This window comes from Myxine glutinosa, chromosome 1, assembly GCF_964187855.1.
Source record: "Myxine glutinosa chromosome 1, kmMyxGlut1.1, whole genome shotgun sequence".
Taxonomy (NCBI): domain Eukaryota; kingdom Metazoa; phylum Chordata; class Myxini; order Myxiniformes; family Myxinidae; genus Myxine; species Myxine glutinosa.
In genome coordinates, this window is record NC_136261.1 from 222,248,673 (window position 1) to 222,263,605 (window position 14,933).

At 51.3% G+C, this 14,933-nt stretch overlaps 1 protein-coding gene across 2 annotated transcripts in view; it reads left to right on the forward strand.

Annotated features, from left to right (window-relative positions):
- The first annotated feature begins 1,594 nt into the window (after positions 1–1,594).
- The window catches only part of RAD17 (RAD17 checkpoint clamp loader component), an 89,175-nt gene continuing 75,836 nt past the window's right edge, over positions 1,595–14,933 (forward strand). The window contains exons 1-2 of one of the 2 annotated variants that reach the window (XM_068127566.2): positions 1,595–1,748; positions 1,862–1,935. The gene's annotated coding sequence lies outside the window, so the exon portion shown is untranslated. The remainder of the gene's footprint in view (positions 1,749–1,861; positions 1,936–14,933) is intronic. The other variant, XM_068127577.2, reaches the window with a different exon arrangement.

Here is a 14,933-nt window from a genome sequence, read left to right on the forward strand (position 1 = left end):
TATTTTGTTTTCTATCTAAAAACCCAAACTGTAGAAAGTTTTATTGTTTTATGTCCCATGAACATTGCTTGCAGGAGGCCGTGCACCAACATCTGCAGTTGTGTCGACATTCCGATGAAAACGTTTTGTTGGCATCTCGATATAAACTCCATATTGTACATGATGATATCGTTATTACATATGGCCAATGTTCCCGCGTCTGACTTTGCACAGTAGTTGGAGTTGGAGAATAAAAACTCCAAAATAATTTAAATTACTGCACCACGTTACGGTATTCCCCCAAACTGCGTCACGAGTGAGGAAGCGACGAACAGCCAATCAGGAACGTTGATCAAGTCGGGCGAGACTGTTCTCTCGCCTGCGGATCCAACATGTCAGCGCCCATGCAATGTTGTTTACCTGTTGTGACAGCTGGAAATGACCGTTACACAATTATCTGTCGTTGGTTTACAAATATTTAATTGTGTTGAAAGATGGAAGAATTGAGATGGTGTATAGAGAAAATCGCCGCTCGGTTCGCTGCTTCAAAATGACGAATCTACTCGAAAACCAGGACAGAGCTGTGTTCCGTTAGCAAGCGGCTTTCTATTGCTTACTATCACTCCAAGCCCGTCGTTCCGTATCAACGGCTTTACAAGCGGCTCAGCAAACGGAGCAAATGATGAATCAGCGGTGTTCGTCACGTGAGGAAAATGGCGGCTGTAGTTGGATTCAAAACGATATTCCAACCAATGAAATGTTCAGAGGAATAACCCTGTTGTGGATACTCATAATATTTAAAATTGCATTTTATATTTTTATTATTTCTTAGACTCTTCAACTCTCCGAGATCTACAAACATGCAACCCCGACCCTAAAATGTACAGTGGAAGGTGTATAGATAAGCTTGGTTGGGGGCTCCTCCTGATTACCCATTTATGTATCTTACCGACTACCGTCCCTCTTCATCATATTATGTAGGCGCTGCGAACATAATGAATTCGTTTGGGGAAGGTAACACAACACGATCGAGTAAAACTGAAAACGATGGGCCGGACAACATTTCTCGATCACCACGATCGCACTGTTTCATGGAGACCGCCATGTTGTTAAGCGGTGACGAGCGCTCCGTTCCGTTGGACTTCTGCTTGAGCGCTTTGAATCAAACAAGCTGCTTGCTGACGCAACACACCCCTGTTCGTGAAGTACACCGTGGGGTCGTCAGGGTTCGTATGGAGAATGGGATAATACAGGATGGAGAAAATTAAGAGAAGGAAAATAAGAAATCTGAGGAGGAGGAAGGTTATAAATGTCCCGCTACGTGAGGGTTCCAGACGGCGCCTTTTTCAGAATATCATTATCAGAGAGATGGGAATTAAAGTTTCGGATCTGCCGGGAATCTTAAGTTTGTTGAACTCGAAGCAACCCAGACTCTGCAGAGCTGCACCTGGATTCTTAAAAAAGAGCGGGAAATCCCGATGGAATTATATTTATAGTGAAACCTGATTGGTTTTTTGGGTGTCGCGCTTCAGTTTGGGTACGTGTGTACGTACGTATGTACGCGTTTGTGTACGTTCGTATATATGAAGCCTCGGCCTCGCGCCTCTGAGAACGCCGCAAAACATAGTTAAGAGGAAGAAGAAGATGTAGCAGGGGAAAAGGGGAGGAGGAAGGTCCGAACAAGGTGGAGCAGTGAGTTTAGTGGTGCATTCTGGGATGTGTGCGCTGTTTTGTGCTCGTTGTTCATCGACATCGGATACCGTCGATTTGTAAGTGACAATGTCGGCACTAAGGTGGTTCAAAAGTTAAAGGAGGCCCTGTGTGTCGCAGCACCGCATTTTGTGACTGATTAACGTTATTTTTACACCATTCTGCGTTTCAGGGCCTCGTTCCTTTTGTGTCACCCGTCCTCGGATACGCTGAGGCGACGGTGTGCGTCCATGTAGGTCCGAGCAGGTATGTGCTCTTAAAAAAAGCTCTCAGCATGTAACTGGCAAAAAGGTTGTCAGGTAAATACTGGGATGCTTGTCAGGTAAATACTGGGATACTTGTCTGGTCAAGACTGGGATGCTTGTCAGGTCAAGACTGGGATGCTTGTCAGGTCAAGACTGGGATGCTTGTCCGGTCAAGACTGGGATGCTTGTCAGGTAAAGACTGGGATGCTTGTCAGGTCAAGACTGGGATGCTTGTCAGGTCAAGACTGGGATGCTTGTCAGGTCAAGACTGGGATGCTTGTCAGGTCAAGACTGGGATGCTTGTCAGGTCAAGACGGGGATGCTTGTCAGGTCAAGACTGGGATGCTTGTCAGGTCAAGACTGGGATGCTTGTCAGGTCAAGACTGGGATGCTTGTCAGGTCAAGACTGGGATGCTTGTCAGGTCAAGACTGGGATGCTTGTCAGGTCAAGACGGGGATGCTTGTCAGGTCAAGACTGGGATGCTTGTCCGGTCAAGACGGGGATGCTTGTCAGGTCAAGACTGGGATGCTTGTCCGGTCAAGACTGGGATGCTTGTCCGGTCAAGACGGGGATGCTTGTCAGGTCAAGACTGGGATGCTTGTCAGGTCAAGACTGGGATGCTTGTCAGGTCAAGACTGGGATGCTTGTCCGGTCAAGACCGGGATGCTTGTCAGGTAAAGACCGGGATGCTTGTCAGGTAAAGACCGGGATGCTTGTCAGGTAAAGACCGGGATGCTTGTCAGGTAAAGACCGGGATGCTTGTCAGGTCAAGACCGGGATGCTTGTCAGGTCAAGACCGGGATGCTTGTCCGGTCAAGACCGGGATGCTTGTCAGGTCAAGACCGGGATGCTTGTCCGGTCAAGACTGGGATGCTTGTCAGGTCAAGACTGGGATGCTTGTCAGGTCAAGACTGGGATGCTTGTCAGGTCAAGACTGGGATGCTTGTCCGGTCAAGACCGGGATGCTTGTCAGGTAAAGACCGGGATGCTTGTCAGGTAAAGACCGGGATGCTTGTCAGGTAAAGACCGGGATGCTTGTCAGGTAAAGACCGGGATGCTTGTCAGGTAAAGACCGGGATGCTTGTCAGGTCAAGACCGGGATGCTTGTCCGGTCAAGACTGGAATGCTTGTCCGGTCAAGACTGGGATGCTTGTCCGGTCAAGACTGGGATGCTTGTCCGGTCAAGACTGGGATGCTTGTCAGGTCAAGACTGGGATGCTTGTCAGGTCAAGACTGGGATGCTTGTCGGGTCAAGACTGGGATGCTTGTCGGGTCAAGACTGGGATGCTTGTCGGGTCAAGACTGGGATGCTTGTCGGGTCAAGACTGGGATGCTTGTCGGGTCAAGACTGGGATGCTTGTCGGGTCAAGACTGGGATGCTTGTCGGGTCAAGACTGGGATGCTTGTCGGGTCAAGACTGGGATGCTTGTGCGGTCAAGACCGGGATGCTTGTGCGGTCAAGACCGGGATGCTTGTCCGGTCAAGACCGGGATGCTTGTCCGGTCAAGACCGGGATGCTTGTCAGGTAAAGACCGGGATGCTTGTCAGGTAAAGACCGGGATGCTTGTCAGGTAAAGACCGGGATGCTTGTCAGGTAAAGACCGGGATGCTTGTCAGGTAAAGACCGGGATGCTTGTCAGGTCAAGACCGGGATGCTTGTCAGGTAAAGACCGGGATGCTTGTCAGGTCAAGACCGGGATGCTTGTCCGGTCAAGACCGGGATGCTTGTCCGGTCAAGACCGGGATGCTTGTCCGGTCAAGACCGGGATGCTTGTCAGGTCAAGACCGGGATGCTTGTCAGGTCAAGACCGGGATGCTTGTCAGGTAAAGACCGGGATGCTTGTCAGGTCAAGACCGGGATGCTTGTCCGGTCAAGACCGGGATGCTTGTCCGGTCAAGACCGGGATGCTTGTCCGGTCAAGACTGGGATGCTTGTCCGGTCAAGACCGGGATGCTTGTCCGGTCAAGACCGGGATGCTTGTTAGGTCAAGACTGGGATGCTTGCTAGGTCAAGACCGGGATGCTTGTCAGGTAAAGACCGGGATGCTTGTCAGGTAAAGACCGGGATGCTTGTCAGGTAAAGACCGGGATGCTTGTCAGGTAAAGACCGGGATGCTTGTCAGGTAAAGACCGGGATGCTTGTCAGGTAAAGACCGGGATGCTTGTCAGGTCAAGACCGGGATGCTTGTCAGGTAAAGACCGGGATGCTTGTCAGGTCAAGACCGGGATGCTTGTCCGGTCAAGACCGGGATGCTTGTCCGGTCAAGACCGGGATGCTTGTCCGGTCAAGACCGGGATGCTTGTCAGGTCAAGACCGGGATGCTTGTCAGGTAAAGACCGGGATGCTTGTCAGGTCAAGACCGGGATGCTTGTCCGGTCAAGACCGGGATGCTTGTCCGGTCAAGACCGGGATGCTTGTCAGGTCAAGACCGGGATGCTTGTCAGGTCAAGACCGGGATGCTTGTCCGGTCAAGACCGGGATGCTTGTCCGGTCAAGACCGGGATGCTTGTCAGGTCAAGACTGGGATGCTTGTCAGGTCAAGACTGGGATGCTTGTCAGGTCAAGACTGGGATGCTTGTCAGGTCAAGACTGGGATGCTTGTCAGGTCAAGACTGGGATGCTTGTCAGGTCAAGACCGGGATGCTTGTCCGGTCAAGACCGGGATGCTTGTCCGGTCAAAACCGGGATGCTTGTTAGGTCAAGACTGGGATGCTTGCTAGGTCAAGACTGGGATGCTTGTCAGGTAAATACTGGGAGGCTTGTCAGGTCAAGACTGGGATGCTTGTCAGGTCAAGACTGGGATGCTTGTCAGGTCAAGACTGGGATGCTTGTCAGGTCAAGACTGGGATGCTTGTCAGGTCAAGACTGGGATGCTTGTCAGGTCAAGACTGGGATGCTTGTCAGGTCAAGACTGGGATGCTTGTCAGGTCAAGACTGGGATGCTTGTCAGGTCAAGACTGGGATGCTTGTCAGGTCAAGACTGGGATGCTTGTCAGGTCAATACTGGGATGCTTGTCAGGTCAATACTGGGATGCTTGTCAGGTCAAGACTGGGATGCTTGTCAGGTCAAGACTGGGATGCTTGTCAGGTCAAGACTGGGATGCTTGTCAGGTCAAGACTGGGATGCTTGTCAGGTCAAGACTGGGATGCTTGTCAGGTCAAGACTGGGATGCTTGTCAGGTCAAGACTGGGATGCTTGTCAGGTCAAGACTGGGACGCTTGTCAGGTAAAGACTGTGACGCTTGTCAGGTAAAGACTGTGACGCTTGTCAGGTAAAGACTGTGACGCTTGTCAGGTAAAGACTGTGACGCTTGTCAGGTAAAGACTGTGACGCTTGTCAGGTAAAGACTGTGACGCTTGTCAGGTAAAGACTGTGACGCTTGTCAGGTAAAGACTGTGACGCTTGTCAGGTAAAGACTGTGACGCTTGTCAGGTAAAGACTGTGACGCTTGTCAGGTAAAGACTGTGACGCTTGTCAGGTAAAGACTGTGACGCTTGTCAGGTAAAGACTGTGACGCTTGTCAGGTAAAGACTGTGACGCTTGTCAGGTAAAGACTGTGACGCTTGTCAGGTAAAGACTGTGACGCTTGTCAGGTAAAGACTGGGATGCTTGTCAGGTCAAGACTGGGATGCTTGTCAGGTCAAGACTGGGATGCTTGTCAGGTCAAGACTGGGATGCTTGTCAGGTCAAGACTGGGATGCTTGTCCGGTCAAGACTGGGATGCTTGTCAGGTCAAGACTGGGAGGCTTGTCCAGTCAGGACTGGGATGCTTGTCAGGTAGAGACCGGGATGCTTGTCAGGTCGAGACAGGGATGCTTGTCAGGTCGAGACCGGGATGCTTGTCCGGTAAAGACTGGGATGCTTGTTAGGTCAAGACTGGGATGCTTGTCAGGTAAATACTGGGATGCTTGTCAGGTCAAGACTGGGATGCTTGTCAGGTCAAGACTGGGATGCTTGTCAGATCAAGACTGGGATGCTTGTCAGATCAAGACTGGGATGCTTGTCAGATCAAGACTGGGATGCTTGTCAGATCAAGACTGGGATGCTTGTCAGGTCAAGACTGGGATGCTTGTCAGGTCAAGACTGGGATGCTTGTCAGGTCAAGACTGGGATGCTTGTCAGGTCAAGACTGGGATGCTTGTCAGGTCAAGACTGGGATGCTTGTCAGGTCAAGACTGGGATGCTTGTCAGGTAAAGACTGGGATGCTTGTCCGGTCAAGACTGGGATGCTTGTCCGGTCAAGACTGGGATGCTTGTCCGGTCAAGACTGGGATGCTTGTCCGGTCAAGACTGGGATGCTTGTCCGTTCAAGACTGGGATGCTTGTCCGGTCAAGACTGGGATGCTTGTCCGGTCAAGACTGGGATGCTTGTCCGGTCAAGACTGGGATGCTTGTCCGGTCAAGACTGGGATGCTTGTCCGTTCAAGACTGGGATGCTTGTCCGGTCAAGACTGGGATGCTTGTCCGGTCAAGACTGGGATGCTTGTCCGGTCAAGACTGGGATGCTTGTCAGGTAAATACTGGGACGCTTCTCAGGTAAATACTGGGACGCTTCTCGGGTAAAGGCAATGGGATGCTTGTCGGGTAGAGGCTCTGGGATGCTTGTCTGGTGAAGACTCTGGGATGATTGTCTGGTGAAGACTCTGGGATGATTGTCTGGTAAAGACTCTGGGATGCTTGTCTGGTAAAGACTCTGGGATGCTTGTCTGGCAAAGACTCTGGGATGATTGTCTGGTAAAGACTCTGGGATGCTTGTCTGGTAAAGACTCTGGGATGCTTGTCTGGTAAAGACTCTGGGATGCTTGTCTGGTAAAGACTCTGGGATGCTTGTCTGGTAAAGACTCTGGGATGCTTGTCTGGTAAAGACTCTGGGATGCTTGTCTGGTAAAGACTCTGGGATGCTTGTCTGGTAGAGACTCTGGGATGATTGTCTGGTAGAGACTCTGGGATGATTGTCTGGTAAAGACTCTGGGATGCTTGTCTGGTAGAGACTCTGGGATGCTTGTCCGGTAAAGACTCTGGGATGATTGTCCGGTAAAGACTCTGGGATGATTGTCCGGTAAAGACTCTGGGATGATTGTCCGGTAGAGACTCTGCGATGCTTTTCGGGTAGAGACTCTGGGATGATTGTCTGGTAGAGACACTGCGATGCTTGTCTGGTAAAGACTCTGGGATGATTGTCTGGTAAAGACTCTGGGATGATTGTCTGGTAGAGACTCTGGGATGCTTGTCGGGTAAAGGCTCTGGGATGATTGTCTGGTAAAGACTCTGGGATGATTGTCTGGTAGAGACTCTGGGATGCTTGTCCGGTAAAGACTCTGGAATGATTGTCTGGTAGCGACTCTGCGATGCTTATCTGGTAAAGACTCTGGGATGATTGTCTGGTAGAGACTCTGCCATGCTTGTCAGGTAGAGACTCTGGGATGATTGTCTGGTAGAGACTCTGCGATGCTTGTCTGGTAAAGACCCTGGGATGATTGTCTGGTAAAGACGCTGGGGTGATTGTCTGGTAAAGACTCTGGGATGATTGTCGGGTGGAGACTCTGGGATGCTTGTCGGGTCGAGACTCTGGGATGCTTGCCGCGTGCAGACTCTGGGATGCTTTCCGGGTGGAGACTCTGGGATGCTCTCCGGGTGGAGACTCTGGGATGCTTGTCGGGTGGAGACTCTGGGATGCTTGTCGGGTGGAGACTCTGGGAATCTTGTCGGGTGGAGACTCTGGGATGCTTGTCGGGTGGAGACTCTGGGATGCTTGTCGGGTGGAGACTCTGGGATGCTTGTCGGGTCGAGACTCTGGGATGCTTGCCGTGTGCAGACTCTGGGATGCTTTCCGGGTGGAGACTCTGGGATGCTCTCCGGGTGGAGACTCTGGGATGCTTGTCGGGTGGAGACTCTGGGATGCTTGTCGGGTGGAGACTCTGGGAATCTTGTCGGGTGGAGACTCTGGGATGCTTGTCGGGTGGAGACTCTGGGATGCTTGTCGGGTGGAGACTCTGGGATGCTTGTCGCAATTGGGAAATCACATATGACAGCATTAATTGTGAAGGTGTTCTTTCCCCCCTTGTTAAACAAACAGGCTATCCAGAGAACTTTTATTATGGAACACACCACAAGAAAAGATGACAATTAAACAAATCATATCATTGCTTGATTTATCATTGATTGATCAACAAATGTAAAATCTCTGAGGATGTCGTGTGGTTTCCCCTCAAAAAGCATTTGAGAGACAGACCTGGATTTGATTTCTGGTCTGGGCATGTAATGTTCCCACATATATAAATTTAATTATTAAATCCTGTTCATTAATCAAATTGCTTCACTTTGCCCCCAGTGGTGTTTATAATAGTGGACATGGATTTGTCCCCCCTCGCCCCCACCCCCCTCCCCCCATTGGAGGAAGACCCTCTTCTGTTCAGGCCGTTAGTGTTCCTATGGTTGGCAGCGAGTGCTCTGGAAGCATTGATGGAACGAGAGTGGCAACCTTATGTGTGGGAAAATTACATGCTTAGTCAGGGTTGCCCAGATAGTTCAGATGGCAGAGCACTGGTACGGCTTTCCAGAGGAGCTGGGTTCGATTCCTGGTCTGGGAATGTCATTTTCCTACATATATCAATTTAATTATTTAATCCTGTAAATTAATCTTACATATATATATTTATATTGTTACGGTTTTGCGCGAAGCCCGTTCCCTTACCAAGGGGAGATTAAGCCCCTTGTTCTCCTTGGGTCTTCGCAACCGTGAGACTGAGTCGCCACTTCTGGTCAGACGCGGGACAGGGTTTCGGGAAAATTTTCGCACATACCTAAGTACCCACGCCGCCGCGGAAGCGGGGATCGAGTCTCGCACGAACCACGCGTAATTTGAGTACACCCGAGCGGATGGCGTACCACGTGGTCCGTGCTGTTACCTTGCTATTGGAACCCGATCAGAGTGATATAATTCGTTCCATGCTAAGTCAATGATGGAAAACACGAGACGGTCGAATCAAAGGAATAACAGGTTTAATTATTATTATTTACAATGTACACTAGTAGAAGAAGCAGAGACACAGGGCACTCTTAAACAGTCTTACTTATCCACCCAGACAATGGGCCCATTCACACTCACAGGGGGATGAAGGAAGAATTGTTCATGCGCTGAACGCGCCGGCTTTGGTCGTCCAGGAACAGCTCACCCGGCGTGGCCCTCTGGCGGTCGCCCCACGTTCCCCGGTGAAGACAGGCAAGCAGGCGGGAAAATCCTCGCGGCGCGTATCTCGAACAAAGGCAGGCAGGCAGGAAAATATATGCGCGCGTCTGTGGTTCGGCACTGCTGTCTTTCACAGCGCGATTAATACAACTGCGCGCTTTCACTCTTGTAACTGAACTCAGCGCAACTTGCCCTCCAACTCCTTGTAACTTGTCACAGCGCGTCTCTCCTCATAAATCGTCTGCTTCCCTTCTCATAACTCAACACAGTGCTTCGGACCGATAACTCAAGCTCATCACTCAGCACATGTCCTTCTCATAACTCGTCTGCCTCCCTTCCTTTGGCCTTGATCGACTTGTTCAGGCCGGCCTCGTGGTATTTCGCGCCAAAACCCAAAGCATTGAGGCATCATAAAGGACCTAACGCTCCTTGTCGTACTCAATGCAAAACTAAACACAGGAAAGGTCTACGCTTACATTTACTAAGAAATAACTGAGCTTAAACGATGCTACATGTTGTAGTGTCACTAAACTATGAGGGGAAATTAACCTTTTATTGTAAAAACACAAAACCGCTATATATATATATATATATATATATATATATATATATATATATATATATATATATATTGTTGCGAATATGGAATTTGGCCTCCATATCCGCTTGTAAATATTCCCCTATTTCCCCAATACTCCCCAACTATCCCCAATCCCCCATTCCCTAGTCCCATTGTCTGTAAACAACACTCTGTAGAACCGACCTTCCCCTTTTTCCCCCATTAAATGTCGTGCCCAGGTCCACCGCATCACACGTAGACAACTTTCGGACATCTTGCTAGTTATTCTTAGTCTATGTCAGTTAAGGACTCGTTTCCATTAATTCTGACTCTTCGTTGCACCAGAATGTGATTATATGGCACCAGTAGTGAGTTTAGGACCTTCCCTTACCTCCTCCCATCTTCTTCCCCAAGCAACAACAACAACTACAGCTACAACAACAACTACAACAACGGCGCGCGGGGGGAGTGTGCGTCCTCACACCGGCTCGGTTAGCCGCCATGACCATGCGCTCCACGGGGTTACCACGAAGGGGCTCCCTGTCAGCCCCTCGTCAAGGGTGGAGCCGGTAACCCCCCCGCACGCACCCAATGAGAAGCAACGAGCCGATTCCATCTGGGGCGGAGCTAACGAGCCGAGGGCGTGTCACTCCCCGCCGGATATACGCGGCCACGTACCGGACGTGACGAGAGATGCGCCCCCAGCTTGAAGAAGAGCAAGTCACTACCTCCGAGCGCTGCGACCTCCCCGCATCTCTAGACCGGACCGGGTCGATCCTGCCCTGAGCCCAGGTGCACCTGGAGCCATCGATACCCGCCTTTCCTTGCCATCAATCCCCGTGTGAGTCAGCCTTGTCCCGTTTATCTGTCGTCTGTTGGGGTTAATATAAGTGTGTCTAAGTGCCTGTCTTTCTATGATGTCCCTCTTGTAGTTGTAATCTAACCTTCCGCCTTAATATAACCTCCTCCGGAGGTCTTGAGAACTGAACCCTTGGTGTCGTGTCATTTGAATCCCAGCCGTGGTGTCCTTTTCCTTTATTGACCTAGTGTAGCGCGACTCGGCAACGTTCGAGTATAATCGGGTAACTTGTGCAGACGTGGTCATACCAAACCGCTCGGTAAACAAACATCCACCACCGCGTCTGTAACAATTGGTGTCGAGGAGTGGAATTCGGACCCGGGACTAAATTTGTTAGGCCCAAACTTTGGGAGGTAGAATCGATCCGGAGCGCGTTTACTGCGCTCGACGAAATTATAACGGCGAAATTTGATTTTGTTATACGGAAATAAAAACCCGAATTTTGAAAGTCGCGCTATGGCAGACCAAGTCGGCTGGGGTCCGGTAGGGGAGAGTGAGGCAGGGTCGGTCCAGGACCAAATTGAGGGACGCGAGGAGAGCGAAGCAGTGAGGGCGGCAGGGTCGCAAAATAGCGTTGTCGCGCACAAGGTGGCCACGGCGTCCACGCCCGCGACCGTGGCAGCGCCCCTGGTGGATTCGAACCTTTGCCTCCTGCAAATGAGGGCCCTTATGGAACAAATGGTGGGAATGAGGGCTGATAGAAAGCGATTGAGTGAGCGATTGGATGAGCAATTGGGGGTAATAGGGAACCGGATGGATGCTCGGAGTGAGCAAATGAGGGCTAATAGTGAGCGATTGGAAGGCAAATTGAGGGACATGAGGGACGAAGCGAGGGGTACTGGTGAGAAGGTAGACAAAAATTTTGAGGGGTTAGACAACGGGATAAAAGAGGTGAGAAATGGGTTAATGGGGGTAGAAAACAGAATGGCCGCTCAAGAGAATCAAATGGAAGGGATGCAAAAGGGGTTAGAGGGGGTAGAAAATAGAATGGCTGCCCAGGAGAATCAGATAGAGGGAGTGAAAAATGGGTTAGAGGGGTTAGAAAACAGGATGGAAGGCAAATTGAGGGACATGAGGGACCAAGCGGAAAGGGAAGTTAACCAAATGGGGCAGCAGATAGAGGGGGTCAGAATGGGGGTAGAAATCAAACTGGATGCTCACAGGGAGGAAATGGAGCAGATGAGGGTGGCATCTGGGCAGGAGATGCAAGTGATGGGAGAGGAGATCAGAAGAGGAGTGAGTGAGGAGGTCGGAGGAGTGCGCGAGGAGGTGAGGCACTGTAAGGAGCGCATGGAGACGGAGGTGAGAAAGGGGACTGTAAAACTGCAAGGGGGTATAGAGGAGTTGACGCTAGGAGGTGGAGCAGCTAACAGAGGGACAAAAAGAACTAACGGACCAGGTAAAGAAGAACACAGCGGTAATAGGAGGGTTAAAAGCGACACAAAATGACCTAAAAAATGACTTGGTAGCGACGAAGAGGGAATGTCAGATGGTACGTGAGGGACTGACAACGAGGTTGGACGAGGTGATAGAGGTAATGGAGACGAAGGACTGGCAGGTGAGGACGCACATGGAAACGGTCAAGGTAGCCTTGGAGGACGAGCTTGAGGAGACGTACCGGGGAATAAAAGAGGTGAAGCACAAATTAGAAGAAGTGGAAGAAGGGATGAGCGAAATTAAGAAGCGACGGAGAGGGGATAAGAAAGAGATAAAAGAAGAGATAAAAGAATTGGTCCGAAGTCTGTGTTTGGATCGTGATGATGTGCTCATTAACCGGATGAGGGATTCGCAGGTGATGGAGCAGAAGCGAAGAGGAAGAGGACCCGGTGTAAGTGGTGACCAATATGGTCGTGCGTATGATGCGCCAGGGGATTTAAGAAGCTTGGGGGTCGAGATGGACCCGGGTGTTCGTGAGAGGCCGTGGGTGAAGTGTGCGACAGGTCTGGTGTGCGAAAAAGGAGGTGTGCAAGAAAGTCCGACTCTGGGGTGTGTGAGGAAAAAGTGCGTGCCAAGGAGTAGTGAGGGTGCTGGCGAGAGTGAGTCGGTCGTAGCGCGTGTGCGAGGGAGCACATGGAAGCGCGGTGTGCTAAGTGTTGCAGAGGGTGTGACGGGAGAGTGTGCGCGAGGAAGGTGTGTGACGGACAGGTGCATGAGGAAAGAGTGCGCTGTCAGAAGTAAGGAAGAGTGTCCACCTGTGGTGAGTGTTACAGAGGGTGTAACGGGAGAGTGTGCGCGAGAAAGGTGTGTGACGGACAGGTGCACGAGGAAAGAGTGCGCTGTCAAGAGTAAGGGTGAGTGCGCTGTCAAGAATGGAGGTGAGAGTATTGAGAGTGACAAGGAGAGTGAGTTGGTTGTGACAGGTGAGCGAGGATGTACACCTGGGATGGAAGGATGCACACCTGGAATGGTAGAGCGTGAGTGGGAATGCACGCTGGAGTTGGTGGTGAGGCACGTGGTTGGGTGTGCGAATGAGAGCACACCTGTGATTGTCACAGAGGAGGTGACAGAGGAGGGGGCGCGAAGAGGTGTGTTGGTGAGGTGTGCTACCAACGAATGTGTGCCAAAGTGTTCGGTGGTCAGGTGTGTGACCAAGGCTGTGAGTGGAATGAGTGTACCTGGGTGTGTAAGGAAAGGTACGAGGAGCATGGGCACGGCTGGATGTGTGAGCAAGGAACGGGCTGCGGGGTGTAAGAATCCAGGTGAAGCATCGACGGTAACCAGGTTAGAGGTTAGGTCGACTTTTAGCCGAAGCGGGCCCTCGGTGCGTGCTGGGCCTCGCTTTGAACGGCCGCGTCCGTGCTCCACTAGGCGGAGCGGGCAGCCCGATAGAAAGGGTCGTCATGGCGACCACTTTTTGTTGAGGCAGTCCGGCAGGTCGAGATCGGGACATTGGATGGCTCCACGCCGAGATGGTGCGTGGGATCTCGGCCCGGGTAAGCCCCCGTCCCTGCACCGAGTGCCGGACGCATCCAGCCGCTGGCACCAAACAACCCGCATTCATGGCTTGGCTTTACGAAGCCGGGCTTTGGACAGGAATTGGCGCACCGAGAGGCATTAGTAAGTAGACGGGTTATGAGGATAGTGTTTTGGCCCCAAAATTAGAGAAAAACAAAATTTGATGATTGGCAAGGGATTGGCAGTAGTGATTGGCAGATGATGGGCAGTGATTGGCAAAATTTTTGATTTGTTGAAATTTGATGTGCAAAATTGGTAGTGAGCGATGGGCCCGGTGGGTAAGGCTGGCATCCCTGCCGCCCTTCCCATGGTGGGGGCAAAGGAGCTATAGCTTATGGGGTGTATGGCAGTGAAAATTAGCCCGGGTGGGTTAGGTTATATTGATAGGGCCCTAGAAGATGACAGTAGGTAACGTTAAGGTTAGTTAGTGACTGATACCTGTAGTGGGGACGCAGGTAGATTAGTATGGATGATAATGACGTGGGAGCGCAATAGTTTAAAGGGACGACTGGGAAGCCCAAGTTTTAGAAGGGAGTAGTTAGCTGAGATGATGCTGTGTGTGTGAGAATTGAACAGGTGTGATTGCACAGGTGTGCAACTGGACAGGTGTGTGGAACAGTGTGTGAGTAGTGAGTGTGTGGATCAGCGCGAATGCGCTTGGGGAGAGAAGGGTGCAGGTGGCACCAGGTGTGAGAGCACAGGTGTGCAAGTACAGGTGTGTGGAGAGAGTTGGAGTAAGTGGTACGGCGTGGTGTGCATGGTGCGAAGGTGTGGATGGGGGAAGAGTGGACCCCCATCACGGATACCCGGGGCGGGTAGTGTAAGTGCTAGGTAGAGGGTACAGGTAAATTGTGGTTGGATATTGGCATCTGTGGTGCGGTTGCAGAATGGTGTTGTGAATGGGTGCATTAGTGTTGTGGAAATGGCTGGGCGTGTAGCCTGTTAGTGTGTGTAGTTGGTTGGGCACTCCACCACTGTGAGGATGTCGGCCAGGTGAGGCCGCAGGTGGGCTCTGGGAGCCGGTAGTTGTGAGTGGGTGCCTGAGGATCCCGGGTGTGGATCGGGCAGCCCAGTGCCAGAGAGGGCACCGAGTGGGGAGAGCGCCAGAGGGCCTTCCCCAGGTAGTTAGGTTAGGGTAAGGAGCAGGTAAGCTCGGAGGCAACTGCAGTGGTGGAGGTGTGCAGGTGGGTAGACCCACTGGGAGAGGTACACGCCACAGCCCAGAAATTGTGCGAGGGCACCGGGAGATGAATCGGGGGAGTGAGACCCCAAATTGAAAAGCACCACAGTTTGGCCAATGGGAATTGGTTTTTAGAACCCATAGTGTAAGAGGGCCAATGGTTTGGCCGGAGAAAGACCCCGGGTCGTGTAAAGTTGTTAAAGTCATTTAGGAAATAGTTAGGATTGATGAACCTGTCGCACCATACGCAGCCA